Genomic DNA, 8,195 nt, shown 5'->3' with positions numbered 1-8,195 from the left:
CATTGGCCTGTAAGTCTTATCTTTACAATTTTTTGCACAGCAAGACCGATTTTCTCTCATTTATAGTTCTTTTTTAAAAACAAAAATAAATTTGCTTTTTCCTTTGAGAGCTAAAACATCAGGTTTTAACATGAATGGTGTTGCACGTTGCTTTCTTGCCTGACTTCAAATACTTGGATTGTGTATAGCAACGAACACGTGTATTTCCATAGCTTTTCATGCTTTACAATGTTTATCAGTGCTGAACTCACTTGCTGTCTTTTTGGGGCTCTCAGGATTTACTGGCCTGACTAGAGCTACAAGACCACAGAATCTCTGAAGTTCACAGTGCAAATGTTCTTTTACCTGTTGGAAGGTAAACATATATAAAACTAGATTAGTGTAAAGGTAGTCTTCTGGGTCTGAAATGGAAAGTTTGGGAGAGCCTTAGAAGGAAGGCAAGCCAGTAAGAAGATACTTCACTAGGATACTGGTTTTCCTTCTGTTACTGCTTCTGCTCCAGGCAACTGCCAGTCTCTGGATATCCCTTCAGGTGGCTGCAGTGGATCGGCAGCCCATCTCCAGAGCAGCGCAGGAGCATATTTGCCTCTAAATGCTGTCTCTTTCCTTTTCTCCCTTTGCCATGGTGCTGAGAATAACTAAACTTTCTAAAAAGGTTATAGTGAAAGAACAAGTAGCTTTTTTAATAGCAGGATAGAAATAGCTTGCTTTATTTGCAAAATTAATGTTTAGCCCCCCCCTCCTTTTTTTTTTTTCTTTTTTTTTTTCTTTTTTTTTAGGAAGCCAGAGCAGCAGGTTTTACCCTACGTACTTGGATGCTTGCTGCTTCACAACTTTTTAAAAACTGCTTCACAGAAATGTTTAAATCTCTGCTTAAATCCTGATTATCAAAGCCAGCCATGTGTTTGTTTTTGACATGCTTCATGTCTGTCTAAATACCAGATATGCTTATATCTCTGAGGTGTGTGAGCATCTGGTCTAACCAGCTGCCTGGCCACACACAAGTCTTTCATTTCATGCGTACATCTCATCTCCATGGGCAGGTGGGAAGGAAAGTGCAAATATTTGCATGAACCTAACCTTGACAATGTTGCTAAGAGGGATAGTTGTGTTAAATGCAGGAGTGTTTTTACATGACCACTAAAACATGATTTCCCAACTAAAAGAAAGTTGAGGGAATTTAATTCAACAGCACACATGTTTGAAACGAAACCATTCACATTCTGATTACACCAATCAAACCTTGTGACCTTTTTTCCTCATGGAAACTGATATTCTTCTTCATGATAACTCAGTGGGTTTATTTTTTCCTCAAGCAGTGTAACACGTAGTGCATGTTCCAGCGTAGCTGAATGACAAAGCCTCTGGAACACAGAATATTTAATCTCCTAGCATCTGTATAGAAAGCCAAGATAGCTTTGCAGTGGCAGTGGTCAGACACTGGAACAGGTTGCCCAGAGAAGCTGTGGCTGCTCCTCCCTGGAAGTGTTCAAGGCCAGGTTGGATGAGGCTTTGAGCAACCTGGTCTAGTAGAAGGTGTCCCTGCTGATGGCAGGGGGGTTGGAACTGGATGATCTTTAAGGTCCCTTCCAACCCAAACCATTCTGTGATTCTATAATAGTTTGCAAGGGTTTTAAGAACAGTTTGGCTTTCTGGGCAGTCATCTTAAAATGTTCCTGTATTGTTTCCAGACTATTTCATTTGATCTCTAAAGATCATCTGGAGCAGAAAACGGATCCTTCTCAGCTACTGTGCAGTTTATAAAAAGCAGAAACTCAGGTATGCCCACAGCACAGTACCCTATTTCTGGTCATATTCAGAAGCAGGAATACCTAGGTAAAAGCATAACAATGGGGCAAATATATATGACACATATCCAAATAGTCTTCCTAGGGCTTGTCCATAGTTTCTAGGATGTTCTTCAGTTTAGCTGCCAGAAGAAAATGGTCATATCTTGTCCCTTATCATCCGATGTGACTTTCTGAACAATTCAGTCCTGGTATCCCATTACTACAGTTATTGGCTAAAATGTAAAAAATTAAAAAGGTTACTCATTAATCCTACTTGTGTTCAGACAAACCATGGAAAGGTGGAAGTTGTTATTTGTCTGGTTGTGGTGGAGACCAGACTTTGGCTCTTGTCTCCTGAAAAGAGACATTTGAAATTAATGTGGTTGCTTCTATACACTTCAAGAGACTTTGGACTGGGGACTCAATACCTTCAATTATGAAGAGACATCCTACTGAAGGACAAATGAGTTCAAATTCTTCTTCTGTTCTGGTAAGCCAGGACCACTTCACTGGCACCAGCAAAGCTCTACAAGAGGAAAACGCTGTGATGATGAATAAAAGAAGGTCTTGTGCACCTACATAATTTCAACAAACTGTCATTCAACTCATTGTCCTAGAGCTACACTACCCTGAAATCTTTACTGTCAATCCATTTTACATTTATCTAAAAAAGTCAAGAAGTATAACAGAAGCACGAGAGACTGAAATCATCCTGCTCTGCCCAGTTTTCAACAAGGTACTTAAATCTGTTTGTAGCTTGAGCATATTTTGTTACAGTATATCTGAACATGTGAAGGGAATGCTTAATATTACCCAGTTGTACTACTGCCTACCATAACCAAAGTAACTCAGCATGTGGAGATTTCCCCTCCTGATATTATCAAGTGGTATTAATAAACATTCAGAAATTCAATGGAATACTACACTGTGACTATTGTTCTCTACCTTTGATAACCACTTATTAAAGTTCAGGTATTTTCAATTAAAGAAGTAATTGTGAATTTTCATAGATTAATTTAGCTTGGAAGAGACTTCTGGAAGTCATCCACTCCTCCACTCTGCTCACAGCAGTCCTATGTTCCCAGTTAGACAAGGTTGCTCAGGGCCTTGTCTGATCAAACTGAAAATCTCCAAGAACAGGGACTGCATTACTCCTCTGGGTCCCTGTTCCAATGCTTAACAAGTCCCATGGTAGATTTTTTTCCATCTTCATGAACAAAATTTCTTTTGCTGCAACCTGGTGATATTGGCTCTTCCTTGCCTCTCTATGTCCTTGCATTCTATAATGGAAAAGAGCTATCAGATATCCCCTAAGCCTTGGTTTTTTCTGGGGCTAAACAAACCCCAGCCAATCTAGTCTCGTTGTAGGTCATGTACTCCAATTCCTTAACTGTCTTGGTGGTCCTCCACTGGGCTCACTTCAGTCAGATAATCTCTGTCTTGTATTAGGGGCCCCAAAATATGGATATGCTACTGCAGATATGACCACAGGAACATCAGGTAGAGAGGAATAAAGGTTTCCCTCAACCTGCTGGCAATTCAGGCCCATATAGAGTTAATCTTCACTGCAGCAAGGGCACATGACTGAGCTGTGTTCAACTTGTTGTCCACTCGAACCCCCAGATCTTTTCCAGCAAAGCTGACCTCTACCACCCAGGTGTCCCCCAGCCCATGCTCTTGCAGGAGGGTGGCTATCCCAGGTGCAAGATTGTGCATTTGCCATTGTTGAACTTCCAGGGCTCCTGTCAGCCCATTCCTCAAGCTGTCTGAAGTTTCCTTGCACAGCAGCCCCACAACTCAGTATATCAACTGCTCCCTCTTATTTGGTATCATCCATGAACTTGCTGAAGGTGCATCCTGTCCCATCATCTAGGTTGGTAATGAAGATGTTGAACAGTATCAGCCTCAGTACTGACCCCCAAAGCATGCCACTCGTAACAGGCTACTCATTAAGACTTCAAACTATTGACCATTACTCTTTGAGCCTGATGGTCCAGTCAGTTTTTCATCCACCTTGTAGTCCACCCATTCAGTCTATAACTTCCCAATCTGGCTACAAAGATGCCGTGGGGAACTGTGTCAAAAGCCTTGCAGAAGTCAAAGTAAATTACATGCACAGCTTTCCCCTCATCCCCAGAGCCAATCATCTGATTGTACAAGACAGTTGAGTTGGTCAGGCACTGTTTTTTCTTGGTAAATCTTTGCTGGCTGTTCCCAAAGATTTTTGTCCTGCACCTGTCTGGTAACAACTTCCAGGAGGATTTGCTCCACCATCTTCCAGGACACAAGGGTGAGACTGACCAGCCTGTAGTTGCCTGGATTCTCCTTCTTGTCTTTTTTGAAAATGACCTTTGCCTTTTTCAAATCATCAGGGAGCTCCCCTGATTACCATGACCTTTAGAGGCAATACAAAGCACCCTGCAATGATATTGGACAATGCCCTCAGCTCCATCACTTGCACCCTGCCCAGTCCCACAGGCAACTGCATGTCCTGCAAGTCCACTTAAGTAGTCCCAAAGCAATTCTCCTCCCCCATGGATAGTACTCCTCTCTCCAAACTCTGCTACTAGGCACAGTACCTGTAAGGCACTTGCAGCTATATCCATTGTCAAGATGAAATATGTTGGTGTAGCTTCCACCTTTGTTTATACACATTATTAAATATCTATATTGCTGAAGCCACAGGACATGCCCAGTGCAGGCCTAGGGGTGGGCAGCCGGTGCATTTCTTTTCCTCTGGAAGCTCCATATGCTTGGAAAATACAGACTGCTCTGGGTAAAACATAACACTTAGGGGACCTTGAATCTTTCACTTCACTCAATCAATCAACTACTATGTGGTCTGAGCAAATGCAGAACTGAGAGAAAGAACTTTGTGAAGTGAAAAAGGAGAAATTAATTGCTTTTGGAAACCACAGTCTCTTTGGGGGAGGGGAGCGGTGTCGGATTGAGTGGTCGTAGTACTACAACTGTTGTGCAGTGCCAGGGGTGCCTTTAAGCAGGATGGCACCTCTAACCCAAGTTACAGTTGGGTTGTTGGCAGATGCCAACTTACAGATGGCAAGTTACAGTTAAATGGACATGCTCTTGCTGCTCCAAGTACATCCATATTAAGTTCCACCTAGTATGAATGAGAGAACAACAGCTTCTTAGCTGGATCGGGCCCCTCTCCCTACCTGTCTTTTCAGTGGGTCAACACAAAACTGAGCAGCACTGCCACAGCCTGTCAGAGCTCCCATCTTCTGTGCAGCTGTGGGAGCCTGTATCAGTCAATGGTCTGCAAGGGAGAAGTTTGAAAGGAAGCCAGCATCTTTGTGGGTATTTTCAGATAGAAGTTTTAGGTTCTGTAAATGTTCAAAATATATGTCTCTTCAGTTTTAAATGAGAATACCGGTGTAAGACTGAAGATCCTGGCTGGAGTGAAACAAAGAACAGAATGACAGAAAAAAGTGCAGGGAGTGGAGTACTCTCTCCATATTCAGGAACTGCTCAGATACCAAATCCAAAATATTTTTTTTTAGTTTGTTTCATTCCTTCAAACAATGCTGCTTTCTGAGGTCAAGTTCTATTTCTTGACAGCGATATCCTTCCAGCTGTCTTAACCAGCTCTTAATCTCCTAAGCCTTAGTATGCTCTTTATCCATGTGCCATATATCTATATGTACACAAAAGACTCTGGTTCTTTTAAACTGCACAGTACAGTGTCTGTGTACAGGCTCTCCCAAACCAGCTCAGAATCTTGGTACCTACTTTGTCCACACAGGAGTGAAATGCAGACAGTTCTGAGCAGTGATAGCTCCTGACCCCATTGTGCTCGGATGGAAGTCAGTCTCAGAAGCTGACCTGATAGTAGCAGAATATTCTTCCAAGCCTCTCAGACGACTTGTTTAAAATGCCAAATGTGCTTCTAGAGGTTTTCCAGAGCTTTGCTAGTTCATTTTTTTGTTGCCTGCTTCCAGCTTTATACCTACGGACAATTATTTGTCCACCTATTCAAAACAGAATGCAAACAAATGCAAAAAGTGCTTCCAAAGCTTTCTCCCCACAGTCACAGAAAGTCTCTGATGATGAACAGCAGCCTGTTGTTCAGTCTAGCTACAATGGTATGTTAATCCACTGAGGGTGACCAGGGAAACTGGGAGCTTGCTACTCTCATAAAATACCTCAAGTGTCTAGTGGAAACAAAACCCTCTCCAATTATTATATAACATCAATTAACTCTTTAAAAAATAAGTAACACATGTAACAGTAATCTCAGACAGATGGAAAGAACACATCCTATGGATATGTAGTTAGAGACCGCTATGAAATATCCACAGAATCTAATAGCCACAGGAGATATTTTTTCTGGGTTTGTTTGGTTTTATTTGGGGTTTTTTTTTAATACATCTCAGTTATTTAAGAGGGTTTAGCAAACCTGCTCTAGTCAATGAGGCACCCAAGTGTTGTCAGCATGAGATGATTGATGACTGTATAATTTTACTTTATGACAAGCTAGACAGTGTGAATGTAAACTTGCTTGTCTGAATGGAGGAAACTCCTCCCACATAAAAATAGAGCACACTTATGCATCACAATTAAAACTAAAGGATTTGCCCCCTCCCTGGAAGTGTTCAAGGCCAGGCTGGATGAGGCTTTGAGCAACCTGGTCTAGTGGAAGGTGTCCCTGCTGATGGCAGGGGGATTGGAACTAGATGATCTTTAAGGTCCCTTCCAATCCAAACCATTCTATGATTCTATGATTCTATATTTATTTGCAAATTCTGTACAGAAATGGCTTCTAGTGCCACCAAAATTTAAAAAGAAAAACAACAAAAACAAACCCACCCCACATTCAAGTTGTATTTTCAGAATCACTCTAAGAGAACTGCAGCTAGCACTAGATTTAACTTCTGATGTCAGAAGTTGATCTCAGCCCTTAAATATTTATCTTGGCCTATATTTTAGCCATATGGAACAGAACCTAAAGAATACAGCATGATCCTTTAATGATCCTTAATACGTTAAGTGGCAATTTAGTAGTTTTAGTTGAGTTGGCTACCCCTATGGAATATATTTACGATTGCAAGGGTAACATTCCATCAACCAGTGAAAAGATTTTTCCCAGCAAAGGCTTTCCTTTTGCTGGGATGACTGACAATGCCTTTCCTGGGCTAGTAAAATTGATAATAATTTCCATCCAGCTTATCGTAGTTTATGAAAAAGTTAATAAATAAATTTTATCAGAAGAAAAATAAAGAAAAGCAACACAAATGGAGCAGATTATGCTTCTTTTTTTTTTTTTTTTTTTTTTTCCCATAGGGCAGCATCCAAAAAGAAAAAATCTTGAACCTTTTTTGTTGCTAAGAATTGAGAAAATATAGAAAATGCTAAGGAAGTGTTGGTCATCTATGGACCTAGTTGGAAACAGCATGTTTTTCTCTGAACAAACTGATGTCTGTATAAACAGACAGTAATTCAATAATTAAATATTTCTAAAAGTAGCTCATCACTACATAATTAAAAGGAAGAACAATCCATTCCACTTGTTTATTTTTGAGTGAGAATCAAAACCGCACAAAAACTTTTTCAAGATATGTTTAAAAAAATCCATTGCTGTGAAATTACCTGGGATTAGATTTATCATTATTTGCAGCTGATGACCCTGAGACCACTTTTGGAAGATAGCCAGTTGCTTCTAGATCAATGGAAAACAAACGTTTGTTTTCAGCAGACGCTCCTAGCCCTGTACTGCATGATGCAGCAACGTGTGCCAAGAGGAGTCAGCCTGAAGGTTGCTTCCAAAATATGTAAGACACCCCATTGTGTTTCACGAGTCATGTGCCCACAACGTGCTTAGACCTATAACCTGCACTTCTGAGGACATTAAAACGCTTTTGAGCTGTTCAAAACCACACATTAGGTGAAGATTAATAACAAAAACTTAAGGTCACTTAGTCATCCTTAATTTGAGGATGAAAAAATGAGGATGATGGAGACATGTCAGTGAGTATATGCTACATACATTTCCTCAAGACTCTTGAAAATATGATGCTTTGATCTTCTGGCTGCCTAAGCTGAAGTTTATGATACTAATATAGTCACAAGCACTGTGGCAAGAATTGATGACAAACCATTTGGTCACAAGTTTTATTTAAAATCACTTATTTACCAAAGCAATGTGAAAAAAAAAAAAAAAGCAAAAAAAAAAAAAAGCAAAGGAACTTAGTTTTCAAGTACACTTCAAATACAAACCCAGTGTCACTTATTTCTGACAGTGTGAAAGAAATGTCCTTTTGGGGTATCATATACCCTATGGAAGGGTTAAAATCTGAAAAGGAAGAATGGAAATAGGTTGTTTGTGCTGGAAAATGGGGTGGCAGTGTCAGGAACCCCGTGCCCCAAGTACTCCCCAGCACTTTGCCT

Source organism: Antrostomus carolinensis, unplaced genomic scaffold (genome assembly GCF_000700745.2).
Source record: "Antrostomus carolinensis isolate BGI_N321 unplaced genomic scaffold, ASM70074v2 scaffold34287, whole genome shotgun sequence".
Classification (NCBI taxonomy): Eukaryota; Metazoa; Chordata; class Aves; order Caprimulgiformes; family Caprimulgidae; genus Antrostomus; species Antrostomus carolinensis.
Note: the sequence above shows the minus strand (reverse complement) of the source record.